Source organism: Oncorhynchus tshawytscha, linkage group LG04 (genome assembly GCF_018296145.1).
Source record: "Oncorhynchus tshawytscha isolate Ot180627B linkage group LG04, Otsh_v2.0, whole genome shotgun sequence".
Classification (NCBI taxonomy): domain Eukaryota; kingdom Metazoa; phylum Chordata; class Actinopteri; order Salmoniformes; family Salmonidae; genus Oncorhynchus; species Oncorhynchus tshawytscha.
This window is the reverse complement of record NC_056432.1, coordinates 35840946-35859828: the sequence shown is the minus strand read 5'-3', so window position 1 is coordinate 35859828 and position 18883 is coordinate 35840946. Positions and strand designations below refer to the sequence as shown.

The 18883-nt window shown below is 41.4% G+C and overlaps 1 protein-coding gene across 1 annotated transcript in view; it reads right to left on the bottom strand.

Annotated features, from left to right (window-relative positions):
- The window catches only part of LOC112248640 (ARVCF delta catenin family member), a 240150-nt gene extending 223865 nt beyond the window's left edge, over positions 1 to 16285 (bottom strand). The window contains exon 1 of the mRNA XM_024417832.2: positions 15675 to 16285. The gene's annotated coding sequence lies outside the window, so the exon portion shown is untranslated. The remainder of the gene's footprint in view (positions 1 to 15674) is intronic.
- Between the last annotated feature and the right edge of the window lie 2598 nt (positions 16286 to 18883).

Sequence of the window (18883 nt, the reverse complement as noted above, 5' to 3'; positions counted from 1 at the left end):
GCATGTGTGGTAACCACTGTGAAGCATGGAGGTGGTGGTGTGTGTTTTGCTGCTGACACTGATTTGTTTAGAATTCAAGGACACTTAACTAGCATGCCTACCACAGCATTCTGCAGCGATACGCCATCCCATCTGTCCAACAAGGCCAAAATCCCTGTCATTGGCAAGAGAAAGAGACAAATATAGAGGACACAGGGCGGGGTGACTCGTAAGGATCATCCGACGAAGAGTGGGGAATCTGGCTTTACCATCAATATTAATTGAAAACGTACAATCGTTGGAAGAGGTACGATCATGAATATCCAACCAACAGGACATCAATAACGTTAAAATCTTACATTTCACTGAATCGTGCCTGAATGACATGGAAAAACATTCAGCTGGCGGGATATACGCTGCACCGGTTAGAAGAGCACACTCCGGTAAGACTAGGTGGGGGCGGTCTGTGTATATTTGTAAACAAAAGCTGGTGCACGAAATCTAAGGATGTCAACAGATTTTGCGCGCTTGAAATAAAGTCTCATAAGCTGCAGACCACACTATTTGCCAAGAGAGTTCATCTATTTTTTTCGTGGCTGTTTATTTACCACCACAGACGGATGCTGGCACTATGACCTCACTCAGTCAGCTGGATAAGGAAATAAGCAAACCGCTCACCCAGGGCAGAGCTCCTAGTGGCCGGGGATTTTAATGCAGGGAAACAAATCAGTTTTACCTCATTTCTATCAGCATATTAAATGTGCAACAAGATGGAGAAAAAAACATCTAGATCACCTATACTCAATACAGAGACACGAGCAGAGCTCTCCCTCCATTTGGCAAATCTGACCATAATTCTATCCCCCTGATTCCTGCTTACAAGCTAAACGTAAAGCGGGAAGCACTCGACTAGATTAATAAAAAAAAGTGGTCAGATGAAGCAGATAAACACGACTGTTTTGCTAGCACAGACTGGAATAGGTTCCACGATTCTTCTAAGGCATTGAGGAGTACACCACATTTTGCTAGCACAGACTGGAATAGGTTCCAGGATTCTTCTAAGGCATTGAGGAGTACACCACATTCACTGGCTTAATCAATAAGTGTTGAGGAAGTCATCCCCACAGTACGTACATAACCCAACCAGAAGTCACGGATTAATACAAGATCGAATCGTACTACACCGGCTCCGACATTCCTCGGATATGGCATTATTACAGACTACAAAGGGAAGCACAGCCACAAGCTGCCCAGTGACACGAGCCTATCAGACGAGCTAAATCACTTCTATGCTCGCTTCGAGGCAAGCAACACCGAAGCATGCATGAGAGCATCAGCTGTTCCGGATGACTGTCTGATCACGCTCTCCGTAGCCAAAGTGAGTAAGACCTTTAAACAGGTCAACATTCACAAGGGTGCAGGGCCAGACGGATTACCAGGATGCGTACACCGAGCATGAGCTGACAAGTGTATTCACTGACATTTTCAACCTCTCCCTGTCCGAGTCAGTAATACCAACATGCTTTAACCATGCCACCATAGTCCCTGTGCCCAAGAACACCTGCCTAAATGACTACAGACCCGCAACACTCACGTCCGTAGCCATGAAGTACTTTGAAAGGCTGGTCATGTCTCACATCAACACCATTATCCCAGAAACCCTAGAACCACTCCAAGTTGCATACCCCTCAAACAGATCCACAGATGAAGCAACCTCTATTGCACTCCACACTGCCCTTTCCTACCTGGCCTGATCACCGACAAGACAACATAGAGGGAGGTGCTCAGAGACTTGGCCAGGTGGTGCCAGAATAACAACCTATCCCTGAACGTGATCAAGACAAAGGAGATAATTGTGGACTTCAGGAAAAGGAGGACCTTACACGCCCCCATTCACATCGACAGGTCTGTCGTGGAGCAGGTTGAGCGCTTCAAGTTCCTTGGTGTCCACATCACCAACAACCTAGAATGATCCAAACACACCAAGACAGTCGTGAAGAGGGCATGACAACACCTTTTCCCCCACAGAAGACTGAAAATATTTGGCATGGGTCCTCAGATCCTCAAAAGGTTCAACAGCTGTACCATCGAGAGCATCCTGACTGGTTGCATCACTGCCTGGTAAGGCAACTGCTCGGCCTCCGAGGGCACTACAGAGGGTAGTGCGTACAGCCCAGTACGTCACTGGAGCCAAGCTTCCTGCCATCCAGGACCCTAACAATTGTCAAAGACCACAGCCATAGACTGTTCTCAATGCTACTGTATGGCATGCGGTACCAGAGCACGAAGTCTAGGACCAAAAGGCCTCTCAATAGATTTTACCCCCAAGCCATAAGACTGCTGAACAGGTAATCATCAGGTGTCCTGCCACCCCCGCCAACCCCTGTTTTACACTGCCGCTACTCTCTGTGCATAGATAGTCACTTTAACTATACCTACATGTACATATTACCTCAATTAGCCCGATAAACCGATGCACCCGCACATTGACTCTGTACCACCTGTATATAGCCTCGCTACTGTAATTTTACTAGTTCTCTCTCACCCCCCCCCCCTTTCTTTACTTATCTAGTCTTTACCTAATACCTATTTTTTACTTAAAAATTGCACTGTTGGTTAGGGCTTGTAAGTAAGCATTTCTCTGTATTCGGCACACGTGACAAATCAACTTTGATTTGAATTATGATTTTTAATTAATTAATTAACTTACAAATTTGAAAAGCTGAAATGTCTCGAGTCAGTAAGTTTTCAACCCCTTTGTTATGGTAAGCCTAAATAAGTTGAGGAGTAAAAATGTGCTTAACAAGTCACACAATAAGTTGCATGGACTCTGTGTGCAATAATAATGTTTAGCATATCTGCGCCACACACAATTATATTTATGCAAGGTCCCTCAATCGAGCAGTGAATTTCAAACATATCCAACCATAAAGACCAGGGAGGTTTTCCAATGCCTCGCAAATAAGGAGAATAATAATGGCACCTTGGTAGATAAAAATACATTTTTAAAAAACACATTGAATTTCCCTTTGAGCATAGTGAAGTTATTAATTACACTTGGGTGTATTGATACACCATCCAGTCACAAGACAGACACAGGCATCCTTCTTCATTCAGTTGCCTGACAGGAAGGAAACCGCTCTGGGATTTCACCATGATCCCAATGGTGACTAAGACAGTTAGAGTTTAATGGCTTTGAAAGGAGAAAGGTTAGTATACAATGTAATACTCAGTTAATTGACAGAGTAAAAAGAAGGAACCCTGTGCAGAATAGAACTATCCCTAAACATGCATCCTGTTTGCAACAAGGCACTAAAGTAATAGAACTATTCCTAAACATGCATCCTGTTTGCAACAAGGCACTAAAGTAATAGAACTATTCCTAAACATGCATCCTGTTTGCAACAAGGCACTAAAGTAATAAAACTATCCCTAAACATGCATCCTGTTTGCAACAAGGCACTAAAGTAATGAAACTATTCCTAAACATGCATCCTGTTTGCAACAAGGCACTAAAGTAATAAAACTATCCCTAAACATGCATCCTGTTTGCAACAAGGCACTAAAGTAATAGAACTATCCCTAAACATGCATCCTGTTTGCAACAAGGCACTAAAGTAATAGAACTATCCCTAAACATGCATCCTGTTTGCAACAAGGCACTAAAGTAATAAACTATTCCTAAACATGCATCCTGTTTGCAACAAGGCACTAAAGTAATAAAACTATTCCTAAACATGCATCCTGTTTGCAACAAGGCACTAAAGTAATAAACTATTCCTAAACATGCATCCTGTTTGCAACAAGGCACTAAAGTAATAAAACTATTCCTAAACATGCATCCTGTTTGCAACAAGGCACTAAAGTAATAGAACTATCCCTAAACATGCATCCTGTTTGCAACAAGGCACTAAAGTAATAGAACTATCCCTAAACATGCATCCTGTTTGCAACAAGGCACTAAAGTAATACAACTATTCCTAAACATGCATCCTGTTTGCAACAAGGCACTAAAGTAATAGAACTATTCCTAAACATGCATCCTGTTTGCAACAAGGCACTAAAGTAATAAAACTATTCCTAAACATGCATCCTGTTTGCAACAAGGCACTAAAGTAATAAAACTATTCCTAAACATGCATCCTGTTTGCAACAAGGCACTAAAGTAATAAAACTATTCCTAAACATGCATCCTGTTTGCAACAAGGCACTAAAGTAATACGGCAAAGAAATGAGCTTTTTGTCCTGAACACTAAGTGTTTTGTTTTGGGGCAAATCCAATACAACCCATTACAGAGTACCACTCTCCATATTTTCAAGCATAGTGGTGGCTGCATCATGTTATGGGTATGATTGTAATCATTTAGGACTACAGAATTTTACAGGATAAAAAATATATATATTAGGCAAAATCCTATAGGAAAACATGGTTCAGTCTCCTTTCCAGCAGACACTGGGAGATTAATTAACCTTTCAGCAGGACAAGAACCTAAAACCAAAGACCAAATCTAAAAAATCTGGATTTGCTTACCAAGACAACAGTGAATGTTCCTTAGCTGCCGAGTTACAGTTTTGACTTATGTTTGACAAATCTATGGCAAGACCAGAAAATGGTTGTCTAGCAATAATCAACAACCAAGCTACCCTCAAGTATCTGAAATGACATGATCAACTGATTTGATGAAAAGCATACCGTGACTTGCTGTACAACTGATGGAGCTAAAAATGTGGAATAAATTGGAAATGTGTAGTTATAATAAAACCAAATAAATAAAACCAATAAAACCGATAATAAAACCAAATAATTCACATTTATTTAACAATCCCTTGGAAACGGCACGTAGTCAATGGTTTTAGTGGAGCTGGGGGGTCTCCTTGCCCCCCAGCAGCCAAATGGAACTTTCTGAACCAGTGACATTTTATTAATAACGACCTATAGGAAGATAAAAATGTTGCGTCGGTAATACAGGTCAAATCTTTTGACCTGTGTTGGAAAGAAACGAGCCATTTTCACTGTAGGAATAGTGCAACCATGACAACATCGAAGCTACACTCACATTCTTCTCTAGGGCACTTGGAAACAACGGTACAGCGAAGCCTCATCATGACAACAATTATCAGGGAGATTTATTTTGGGACTAGCAAAATAAACTCCTGGTCACACAGAACATTACCAATTTAGAGCCCTGGCTACACCAGCAAGACTAGATGAACGGTTTCCCTGTTTTACAATGGAAGCATCTTCTGGGGGGTCTTTACCAGTGCATGTCCTTTAGGGTAGAGCAGGGATCAGAACCAGCGGGTCCACACAGACAGGCCAGATCTTTCCCACAGCCCCTCTGTCTACATGCACAGAGCAGAAAGAGATGGTAGAGCAGAACATTAAAGCATACTTACCTAGCTCTCCTTCGCTCTTTTCTACTTTTTTTTTTTTTTTACACTCTCAACCCAAATAAACAAATGAAAAAAAAAGTAATTTTCTCCTCAAACCATTTAATAATTTCCCTATTTCATTTCACTCTTTCAAGCTCTGGTGAAACTGATAAAATAGGAGAGATGAAAGTGTAAAAGCCACAACCAAATACCATTACAAAATGCAATCTTATGGACTGCTGCTATATTGATTACCTAAAAAGTTCAATTTGGAACTAAAAAGTTCCAACAACAATGCTACATTATGGTTCACTGTAGGGCACCATTGTAGTAGTCTAGAACTTGAACTGCCCATGGCAACCTACTTGCTCTCATGCAGGTGTGGACTTGGGCAGGAGACCGAGACATTGCAAATTCTGCTGGTGTGGTGTCTGGGCTGATGGACAGACACACCCGTGCCAGTGTTTACCCTCCCAGGATGGCCCTGCAGTGATTATAATTAAGCAGCTCTTATTCGCAGACATAATCAAAACAGGGCCCAGCAGGGTTAATCTTCCATACAGCAGGGACTAGGAGATGGTTCCCTGCTGATTTGATCTAGTGGTTTGAGCATTGTCTGAGGTGGCAACCAGACATAAAACACCACAGGAAACATTTGCATTTTAATTTTCCGTTGTAAAATATTTTGCTTCAGCGAGCCCTAAATGAATACAACACTAAGCACAGATGTTGACTGTGCTGCATGGTGGGGGACTTAAACATGTGCTGCTGAGATTTCAATCCACTGACTAGCAGGTCATGGGGGATGGAATTAAGATCAATCCAGGCCACTGCCTGAAGTTGTCAGCTGCAGAGATGATCTTGGGTAAAGTCCTCAGGAAAAGGTGTTCGGGCACAGTGACTGACTGCACTAACATCGCTGATCGTTTCCTGGTTGTAGCCAGTGTCATCCTCAGATTGGGGTGGAGGGGATCAGCCAGGGAATTTAGTGTCCCCCCCCAAAAAAAATGATTTGTTCCTTCTCTTGACACAGAGGGATTTCGGTGTAATTGCTCTATGTTTATGCATAGTGTCCCTGAGTTGCACTGTGGGGTGGGTTGGAAGGGGGGGGGCAGATTAATGGTCAACATGTCAGTGGAACAGGCCCACTATTATTCTATTACACATCACCACCTAAGATCCCTGCACTGAGGGGAATAATGAATAATGCCATGAAATCTTGTTTAAAAACAATTTATGGCACAGATGTCATCTTGTGTCTGACTGCGAAGAGATGACTGAAAGCAAGCCCTGGCATCGCATTTGAGTACATGCCATCACTATAGAGGGCTATGGAAATACAAGAATAACACTTTACAAAATAAACAAAAAGTACACTTTATATGGTACGAAAGTGGCCAGCAATTCACTTTTAGGCTGAAGTTAATTTTAATTTGACATACTGATTTTAAATCTGGTGTTTTTTTATTAACTGGAGGGAACTTGTCAAATAAAACACCAAATTATTTTGAAAACATAAGACTACAACACAGTACTTCATTATTCCTTAGCTAGTAACCCCCATATTTCCTATCCTTCATAAACTTCTATATTTAACCCAAGACAGCTAACAATCCAAAAAGCCTTAACACAGTCCTGGGGCTGCGCTGTGTGTGCTGGGGCTGGCCAGACAAAGACCTAGAGAGTTATTCCCTTTCGAAGGAGGGAGAGGAGACCGGTGCAAAGGGTTTATTGAAGGAGCATTCCAAGCCAGTAGGACAGGGGGAAGAAGCACAGCTCTGCCCCCCAGCCAAGCAGGTGTCAGCCAGGAGCATAAAGAGGCATTCACTCTGGACCTGGCCTCCCTCTCGCACTACACAGGCAGTCACATCACAGCCACCTTTGCCCACAGCACTGACGGAGCGTAATCTCCCCAGTAAGACACTGTACTTTGATCAATCAAACTACAGGGACAGCAGAGTGTGGTGTTACTGTACTTTATTTATTCTTCCAAATGTGCATGCAAGTTGAGGCAATTTAATAATCAACATGATTTTGCTCCTAGGTCAGACATGTACAATATTAATGGAGTAGTTGGCCAGCTAGATAGACACTGGCTCATTGTAATAGGTGGCTTTTCTTTGTATCATTTTCAAGGATGAACCTCTTCACGTGACGTCCCCCTTATAACCGCCAAGGGATAAAGCACTTGCTTGATGCAGGATTCATTCCAAATCCAATCGTATTTGTAACATGCGCCAAATATAACAAGTGTAGGCCTTACCGTGAAATGCTTACTTCCAAGCCATAAACCAACAATGCAGTTCAAGAACTAGAGTTGAGAAAATGTTTACTAAAATTAAATATCAAAAAAGTAACATAACAACGAGGCTATATACAGGGGTACCAGTACCAAGTCAATGTGCTGCACAAATCACTTCCATTACACATTCTATGAAGCCTCTCAAAAATAGTTGTTTGGCACTACCATTTTCCCAGAAATGGACTTAAGCAATTGCTACAGAAACATACAAAAATGATGATACAGAGTTAGATTCACGTCAGTGTAGGATTCATACAGGCTATTCAGCACAGTATCCACCACCAGACTTAATGTTATAGGAGAAAGTAAGCTAAATAAATGGAGTGATTATACAAAACAAAATGTAGCATAAGATGCAATGCTTGTGATCCTATAAGAACAACAGCTTACATTTGAACCCCACCGCAGAAGCGTCAGGTATCTTCCCAATTAAGTAGCATAGTTGTGTTTGGGGGGTAACTTGAAAAGAACTAGGGCCTATCACTCACAGCCCACACTCTCCCAATGCATTGTGGAAAAGTGAGAAAAATAATCTGCTATATTTAGAGCCAAAACAAGTGTAAATAACATCCTGGTATTTAAACCATATTAAATTTTCTAAATATTGCATACTATTAAACATTCTATTTTCGCATACTGAGAATGCATCGTTGCGTTGTTTCCCGCTATTCATTACTAATTGATCAGCTGACCACAAGGGTATGTTCTCAGCCCTCCACTGTACTCCCTGTTCACCCATGACTGCGTGGCCATGCATGCTTCCAACTCAATCATCAAGTTTGCAGACACTACTACAGTGACAGGCCTGATTACCAGCAACGACGAGATGGCCTACATGGAGGAGGTGAGGGCCCTCTGAGTGTGGTGTCAGGAAAATAACCATCGCTCAATGTCAACAAAACAAAGAAATGATCATGGACTACAGGAAACAGAGGGAGCACACTCGCCCATCCACGAGACAGTAGTGGAGAAGGTGTATTGTTCCTTGGCGTACACATTATGGACAATATGATATGGTCCACCCACACAGACAGCATGGTGAAGAAGGCGCAACAGCACCTCTTCAACCTCAGGAGGCTGAAGTCATTTGGCTTGTCATCTAAAACACAAACTTTTACAGATGCACAATCGGGAGCATGCTGTCGGGCTGCATCAATGCCCGGTACGGCAACTGCACCGCAGGGCTCTCCAGAGGGTAGTGCAGTCTGCACAACACATCACCGGGGGCAAACTACCTGCCCTCCAAGACACCTACAGCACTCAATGTCACAGGAAGGCCCAAAATATAGACACGACAACCACCCGAGCCACTGCCTTTTCACCCCGCTATCATCCAGAAGGCGAGGTCAGTACAGGTGCATTAAAGCTGGGACCGAGAGACTGAAAAACAGCTTCTATCTCAAGGCCATCAGACTGATAAGCAGCAATCACTAACAGAGTGGCTGCTGCCAACATACAGACTCAAATCTCTTGTAACTTTCATAAATGTAATAAATGGATTTAATAAAAAAGGTATCACTAGTCACTTTAAATAAAGGCACTTTAATATTTAAATATCCTACATTACTCATCTCATATGGATATACTGCATTTTATACCATCTACTGCATCTTGCCTATGCCGCACGCCATCGCTCATCCATATATTTATATGTACATATTCTATTCATCCATTTAAAAAAGGTGGTTATTGTGAATTTGTTAGATATTACTGCATAGTCGGAACTAGAAGCACAAGCATTTCAATACACTCACATATGCTAACCATGTGCGTGATCAATCAAATTGGATAACTCTGCCACCTTCTCCATTCAACATCCACTGTACTTCAACATAGCTGTCGCCAAGCAGGACACGCGTGGGAGATCACACTGAGCATTAGGGTTCTCTTTTCTATCTCAATTAGAACTTCCTCATAGCCCAGGCTGAAAGACCATCCTAATGTCAATCAAGTAGTCTCATTCTTACCCGGACACTGAGATGCAGTCATAACATTCCCACTGAACAGCATATAGCCTAACGAAATCAAAACAAAGTAAATAGAATATTTAGAAAATCAGGGATGATACAATGGACAGCTGCATCAATGGAGTAAATATTAATAGAGTCACCTTGACAACGTGGAACATAGAAGGCCTTTGTGGGATGAGATATCGTCGGGTCAGAAATGGCAGCTGAACACTGACAGATGCCTTGACAGGAGCTAGGCATCGTTTTGTCAAATCTAGCAGACTTAGGATCCATGGTAGCCAAGTGTCCATGATATTGTCACTCACTGCTAGATATATGGCAAACAACAAAAACAATCATTTTGCTGATGGGTCCTTTTGGAGACATCTTTAAATGTAGCACATGCTTCTCTATTAAATAAATAGACAGCACTCAAATTGGAAAGCACTTGAGTAGAACCAATAACATCATCCAATGTTGGCTGCATACGGAGTGCTCTAATCCATGTGTAGCACTTGTGACAGACACATTTTTAAAAAACTATTATTATTTCCATGCATTTGGAGTAGTGACAATGCACATACAGTGGGTCCAAAATGATTGACAGCCTTGATAAAGATGAGCAATAATGACTGTATAAAATAATTCAAATACTGAGCTACATTCAATGCAACAAAGGGGGGAAATTATATTATACAAATTGCTCAGAGACTTTGTTTAACAAGAAATAAACAAATCTAATAAAGTTAGGGGTCAAAATTGACACCTCTAAATATTTGTTTAAGTAGTCAAAAGTTCAGTATTTGGTCCCATTTTCCTAGCACGCAATGACCACATCCAGCTTGTGACTCCAAACATGTTGGATGCATTTGCAGTTTGTCTTGGTTGCGTTTCCTATTAATCCCCCCCCAAAAAAATATAAATTAAAATAATTCTGAACAAAGCTTGAATAACAATGAGTAAGTTAGATGGCCAAAGACATGCTAACCTCCCATGTTATTGGTAATGGAGGGAGGTTAGAGTATCTTGGTGCCATTGCTTCATTTGAGCCGGATCCTGCACCTCTCCGTTTTGGACTGCTTTGTTCCGGCATCCATTTGGTACCTCAAGTCATGAACAATTATCTTAAATATTCACAGAACAGATCAAAGTTCATTAGAGTTGCCGCCACATTCTTTTATGGGGGCAGGAGAATTAACTAAATGTGAAAAAGTAGATTCTCAGACCGGGCCTAATATTCTAAGAGTTGATTTGGGTTGTGCCGGCCTGGGTTTATGCTTTGCGCAACATTGTAACCTGTTGGAGACCAAAGCGTGTGTGTGAGGAACGTGCCAGTATCTCTCACATAAGTGAATCTCATTCTAGTTTCTATGATCCCTCTCTGCTCTGATAGACATGAGCCTGCAACTCATCTCTCCAGTGTTGCACTTCATTTATTTCCTGATAGAATTATGGCCGCGCGAAGGGTTCTGAAGGAACAGAAGCACCCCTTACGAATTGAAATAAAGCGCATTCTGAAAATATTTAGACCCCTTGACTTTTTCCACATTACAGGCTATTCTAAAATATAATAATAATTTTTTTAAATTCCTCCCCAATCAATTCACACAATACCCCATAATGACAAAGCAAAACAGGTTTAGACACTTTTGCAAAAGTATTTAAATTAAAAACATTTACATAAGCATTCATTCGCTTTACTCAGTACTTTTTTGAAGCACCTTTGGCAACAATTACACTTGAGTATATCACTACAAGCTTGGCACATCTGTATTTGGGGAGTTTCTCCCACTCTTCTCTGCAGATCCTGTCAAGCAGGATCCTGTCAAGTAAGGTTGGATGGGGAGCGTCAATTGCATAGTTATTTTCAGGTCTCTCCAGAGATGTTCGATTGAGTTGAAGTCCGGGCTCTGGCCGGGCCACTCAAGGACATTGAGACTTGTCCCGAAGCCACTCTTGTGTCGTCTTGGCTGTGAACTTCGGGTCATTGTCCTGTTGGAAGGTGAACCTTCGCTCCAGTCTGAGGTCCTGAGCGCTCTGGAGCAGGTTTTCATCAAGGATCTTCTGTACTTTGCTCCGTTCATCTTTCCCTTGATCCTGACTAATCTCCCAGTCCCTGCAGCTGAAAAACATCCCCACAGCATGATGCTGCCACCACTGTGCTTCACCGTAGGGAAGTTTCCTCAATCTTGGTTTCATCAGACCAAAGAATCTTGTTTCTCATGGTCAGAGTCCTTTAGTTACAAGCGGGCTGTCATGTGCCTTTTACTGAGGAGTGGCTTCCGTCTGGCCACTCTACCATAAAGACCTGATTGGTGGAGTGCTGCAGAGATGGGTGTCCTTCTGGAATGCTCTCCCATCTCCGGGAGCTCTGTCAGAGTGACCTTCAGGTTCTTGGTCACCTCCCTGACCAAGGTCCATCTCCCACCGATTGCTCAGTTTACACAGGCGGCCAGCTCTAGGATGAGTCTCGCTGGTTCAAAACTTCATCCATTTAAGAATGATGGACGGCACCATGTTCTTGGGGACCTTCAATGCTGCAGACATTTTTGGGTACCCTTCCCCAGATCTGTGCCTCGACACAATCCTGTCTCGGAGCTCTACGGACAATTCCGTCGACCTCATGGCTTGGTTTTTGCTCTGACATGCACTGTCAACTGCGGGACCTTACATAGACAGATGTGTGCCTTTCCAAATAATCTCAAACCAATTGAATTTACCACAGGTGGACTCCAATTAAGTTGTAGAACAATCAAGGATGATCAATGGAAACAAGATGCACATGAGCTCAATTTCGAGTCTCATAGCAAAGGGACTGAATAATAACGTAAGTAAAGTATCTTATTTTTAATAAATGTGCTCACATTTCTAAAGAACTGTTTTTAATGGGGTATTGTGTGTAGATTGATGAGGAAATTTGTTATTCAATACATTTTAGAATAAGGGTGTAACATAAAATGTGGAAAAAGGTAAGGAGTCTGAATACTTTCCCAATGCACTATACATTTGCCAAAGACCATGAGAAGGCTTATAATTTATTCACAAAGGATCAATAGCTTATTTTAAAAAATAGCCGAGATTGTAGCCCAATAACAAGGAATAGCCTACAGTCGGGAATGGGCAGCCAATCTGTCAATGAAAAAACAGCACTAAGACAAACATGCCTTTCACAATATTGCAAATACAATCGAGGGAAACACAGGTTGTAAAGCAAATGGCTCCCGCTGAAAATAGAACACTATACTGTAGGCTACCAAAATATTTGATAAACCTCTAAATATTGTTTTACTAAAGAGAGATAGGCTTTTGGCATGAGCTCATCAGCCATCACCAGCAAGTGAGCATCATTGGGTGAGTCAGTTAAACTGTAAAGCATTTTTTAGGACTATAATTTCATCATAATGTAGCCTTCAATATCTGTTTCCACACATAGGCTATTGATGGAGTCCAGACAAGGTCATTTTTATTTATCTCAGATTTTCAGTTTCTCAGTGTCAAAGTAGCCTGCCATTTTGATTATTTGTGCGGTATTAAAGATTCAGCCAAAGTCTCAAGTCATGTAAAATGTAGTAAAATTGCATGAAACGCATTTATAAAAAGGCCACATTTTTCCAGGAACCTAGGCTACAAAAAAAAAAAAAAAAAAAAAAAAAAAAAAAGTGCCTCTACTTTACTATGACACGTTAAAACACTGTTTGGGGTATGATCTTAGGCCCTCGAACATTCTCACTCATTATTCATGACTCAGAATGATCTGTAATCATGGTAGCATCCACATTAACACAAAAGTGTTTAGGAAGATTCTATTCTTATTTACAATAAAAAAAATCAAATGACCACACATTATGTATCATTCCTTTCTATTGGGCACTAAATCTGAAACAACCAAAACAAACTGCAAATGCATCCACATTTTTTGTAGAGTCACAAGCTTGATGTAGTCATTGTGTGCTAAGAATATAGGACAAAATACTAAACTTGCAAATGCTTAATTTATAAAAAATATTTAGGGGTATTAATCATTTGGAAGCCTACCATTTAATTTTTTTCTCTTGTTAAAAGATAATCTATTTCTCTGAGCAATTGTATTCATATAAAATAATGTCCCCATTTGTTTTAACATATAATGTAGCTTAGTATTTTATTGTTTTATTTTTTATATCATTATTGCTCATCTTTATTAAGGGTGTCAACTTCAGACTCCACTATATATAAATCTATGAGAATATCCTACATTTTAATACTGAATAAAAAATGCCACTGGAGAGCGACAGCACGACCTTGTGATTGACTGCAAAATCTATTTATATTCATTCATACAACACTGCATGGCCAATAAATGTCTATTCCATCCAACTGAATCACTTTTCTCTACAGCAGTAACATCAACAGAATTGAACACATCAAATGCCTCTACGGCGATACGCATGCATTTCATTATATTAGGCCTATCAGTGTTCATAAAGAGTGTTCAGGACTCAAGAGGAAAGCCACATAAGAGGGAATCAACCCCCTCACAAATAATTCGAGCAGCAACTCACAAGTGCCCCCTTTTCCATACTGGGTAATTACAAGAGAAGAAATTAGACTCCATGGACACTCACTCACTCACTCAATAAGGAAAACGAAAGCAGAGGGAAATGATTGACAGTTCCAGCCACAGCAGCAAAAAAAGACATTAATGTGTTTTTATTTAATGTGTTACATCTTGGAAAAACTGGAGGTCCTAATGCATTTCAAAAATACCATTGCAGGTGTTCTATGTGGCAAATATGACATACCCTGCTGCTCATCTTTCATAAAGTCAATACCAACATCATGCCATAAAATATGTTATTGTTAAAAAAAAAGATTGATTATGCCTATCAACTTTACATTATTATCCGTCTAATAAATAGTCCAAGTTTTCCACCACATTTGTTACTATAAATAAAGTCACTCTACTGTATTTTGCATTGCCAAAGGTTAGCATAAAAACATTATTATTAAGAATTATTGCAAAGATGGTCCAGGTAACTGCCAAACTAAAGTTAACATGAGTAAATACGGGAAACAAAGTATATTGAAAGCAGGTGCTTCCACACAGGTGTGGTTCCTGAATTCATTAACACCCCACGCTTAGGGTCACCTTTAAAAATGCATAGTCGCCCATTATTTTGGCTACCATGGCTAAAGAGAGCTCAGTGATCATTTTTCACAAGTTGACCATTTGAGCTCTGATAAATGTGTGATTAGTCAAAAGATCAATTAGTGGAAAAAGATCTGAATTCAGATGCCCGTGTAAACGCAGCCAAATGAGCATTGGGGATTTAAAGGTTGTGCGTCTGTCACCAGATCAGCACTTATGGGACATTCTGGAGCAGCGCCCGAGACACCATCAACAAAACAAATAATTACGCAATTTGTCTTGGTATAATGGTGACCCATCCCGCCAATAGAGTTCCAAACACTAGTAGAATATATGCCAAGGCGCATTGAAGCTGTTCTGGCGACTCGTGGTGGCCTAACGCCCTATTAATTAAGACACTGTTTGCAGTTACCTGTAGGTAGTCTATTGTTGGTGCCACGGGCAGACTGAGGCACTTTTCCACAATAGATGACTTGTGTGCTCTTATATATGCAGAATCAGGAGGCAGTGAACTACATATCCTTTTTTTTGTAGGTTATATTCATTAAAACACACGACATGGGTTTGCATGCTTTATGAAACATTACAGTCATTCAAGGGGGCAAAGCTGTGGCTAACGTTACTCTTTCGCAATCTATAGATGTCGTTAGGCTACTCAAATAATTTGTTCATCGAATGCATTTTACATTAAATATACATTTTACTAGTCTACAATTGAGTGCCATCAAACACCACCAACTCTGTAAAATCCCCACCACACTGGCACACAAATCCTTCCATGACCATTGCAAAACGTTTGCGTACTGTGTAGCCTACGACTGCGTATGAATAATAGATTGTTTGTTCGGCTTATAAAATGAAAATACTGTGATCAAATCGACGTTTTCTATTTAACCAAAAATCATTATAGCACATTGATACGCTACATTATAACGGCTCTTACCTTCTCTTCCTCCCTTCCACTGGAGTTTAGGGATAACACGCAGGAGCAGGGTAAACTTAGCGATGCAATCACCAGATGGTTCCTCGTGTTGATGAAATCACCTGACACTTCTATTCTTCTTCTTCGTCTTTGAATTGCACCTCAAATAACGTCGACAACACTTAATATACATTTATAACCAATCCGAATAATGATTTCTTCTCTTTTCAATATTATTTGTAGCAAACGTCAGGGCTACAGTTATTATCGTACGGTGCCCGAGAATAATACTGTGTAGTCAGTGATTTGCTTAGTCAATACTTATTTGCTCAATATCTGGAGGGTAAGAGGGAACAAATCAAGATAACCTGAAGTGAAATGTTTCCTTCCTTTAAAAAAAATCTGTCCATTATTTATTTAATAGGAATTAAGGCAAGTTAGTCTATTGGTAAATAGCCTGTCCCCCTCTCCATTTAAAGCCCGAAACAAAAAGCAATGTGAAAAGTCGCAAACTTTCAATATCCTAGCGTAGAAAATGAGTTTCGACAACAAATAGTATACCCTACTTCAAGAGAAAATTATTGCAATAATTGCCTGGCCAAACTGATCTTCTATCAAATAACAAACAGCGTCAGTACAACAAAACTATCAGAACAAACGTCGATTGAATCCCGCCCCTATCGCGGGGCCTTCGAGGAAATATTTATTTTGATTGGGTGAACGTACTTAGTATCTCCAACGTGGTTGGTTTAAAATCCGTCTATCTTTGTAATGTCAGCGGTAAATTCAAATATGCGGCCATTTATACTAAGCTTCCTACGTTGACCAAATGAACTCACCTGAACATGATCAAATTTGTATGTATGAAAGTAGGCCTTGGCTACCATAGACATCCGATGTTGTAGGCTATATTAAGTAAACACACGACATGGAACAAAGTAGAGTTCGCCAGAGGCATGGATGGATGGTTTAGGCCTATGCTCAGCTCCTCATATGGGGGACGGTCCTATGACAGCATGACAATAAATTGACCACCATAGTCCATGTGCCCAAGAACACTAAGGTAACCTGCCTAAATGACTATAGACCAATAGCACTCACATATGTAGCCATGAAGTGCTTTGAAAGGCTGGTCATGGCTCACATCAACACCATCATCCCAGAAACCCTAGACCCACAACAATTTGCATAACGCTCTATCACATCCACAGATTATGCAATACCTATTGCACTCCACACTGCCCTTTCCCACCAGGACAAAAGGAACACCTACATGAGACTACTGTTCATTGACTTACAGCTCAGCGTTCAACTCTATAGTGTCCTCCAAGCTCATCACTAAGCTAAGGATCCTGCGACTGAACACCTCCCTCTGCCAATGGATCCTGGACCCCCAGGTGGTGAGGGTAGGCAACAACACATCTGCCACGCCGACCCTCAACATGGGGGCCCATCAGGGGTGCGTTCTCAGTCCACTAATGTACTCGCTGCTCACCCACGACTGCGTGGCCGCGCACGACTCAAACCCCATTATTAAGTTTTGAGATGGTGGTAGGCCAGATCACCAACGACAATGAGACAGCCTATAGGGAAGTAGTGGGAGACCTGGCAGTGTGGTCTCAGGACAACAACCTCTCCCGGAAAGCTGGCAAGACAAAGGAGTATATGGTGGACTACAGGAAACGGAGGGCCAAGCACGCCCCAATTCAGAGACTGGGTTGTATTAGAGCGCATCGAGCTTCAAGTTCCTCTGTGTCCACATCACTAAGGACCTATCACAGTCCAAACACACCAACACAGTCATGAAGAGGGCACAATAACACCTCTTCCCCCTCAGGAGGGTGAAAAGATTTTGCCATTGGCCCTCAGTTCCTTAAGTTCCACAGCTGCACCATTGAGAGCATCTTGACTGGCTGCATCACCGATTGGTATGGCAACTCCTCGGCATTCAACCGCAAGGCGCTATAGAGGGTAGTGCGTATGGCCCAGTACATCACTGGGGCTGTGCTTCCTGCCATCCAGGACCTCTATACCAGGCCGTGTCAGAAGAAGGCCCAAAATATGGTCACTTTTACCCCTACCCACATGTACATACTATATTACGTCAACTACCTCGTACCCCTGCACATTGACTCGGTACTGGTACTCCTTGTATATTTCCTTTTTTTTGTGCAAATATTTGTCTTACTTTTTAACTTTACACTGTTGGGAATGGGCTCGTAAGTATGCATTTCACTGTCAAGTCTTCACATGTTGTATTAGGCACATGTAACCATTAACAGTGATCTCAGTAAGTCCTACTCAGTAGATGACTCTGAAACATCCTACAGTAGGCCTAGGCCTAACAGTGTTTTCAATAATTCACAAAACTATGACAAAAACAATGACAAAACTTTTAAAGGAGGGGGGTTTCAATGAACTGCTTGGCCCCCAAAGCCTCTCCAAACACATGGAACCTTCTCAGTAGCCTATAATCAATCAACCATGCACCAAACATTTATTCTCATAAAGACTGCATGGTTTCCGACAGAGCACCTACTGACCATCTTGTATAAAGCTCTTATTTGCGAACAGGGCTTTGGTTTGCGGTGACACTAATGGTTTCTTATGCCGTGTTCAAAACAATTGGGAATTATGAAAAATACAAGGTCAAATCACGACGTCAGTGACGTTCAGGTCGGAAAGTCGGAGCTCTAGAAAGAGGCCTGAGTTCCTGAGTTGGATGATCCAGTCAGAGCTAGTTTTTTTTTCAATTTCCCAGTGGTTTTGAACGCACTGAAGTCGTAAGTCAGAGATTTCCGAGCTTTCAATGGCTTCTATAGTTGTGGCTAGATGGAGTACAGCTATGGACAGAAGTTACTTTACGTAGCAGGTTAGGAGAATTAGGTTAAGGTTAGGAAAAGGGTTAGAGTGAGCTCAAATTCTACAGTTGTCCCCGACGCAACTAGATGGTGCTGTACCCCATCTAGCTACAACTGTAGAAGCCATCAGTTCCTGGGAAACCATCATTATCACCACAGGTGTGCTTTTATACCAGAGTCGAAGAGGAAGCGAGACATCCCACTTCCTCATTTTTTCTGTTTCATTGGACATTTACATCAGAGGAGACTGGTGGGGAGAGCTATTGGAGGACGAGCTCAATGTAATGGCTGGAATGGGATTGATGGAACAGTATCAAACAATTATTTTGACATGTAAACATCTTAATCTCCGTTCTAGTGTTATATTTG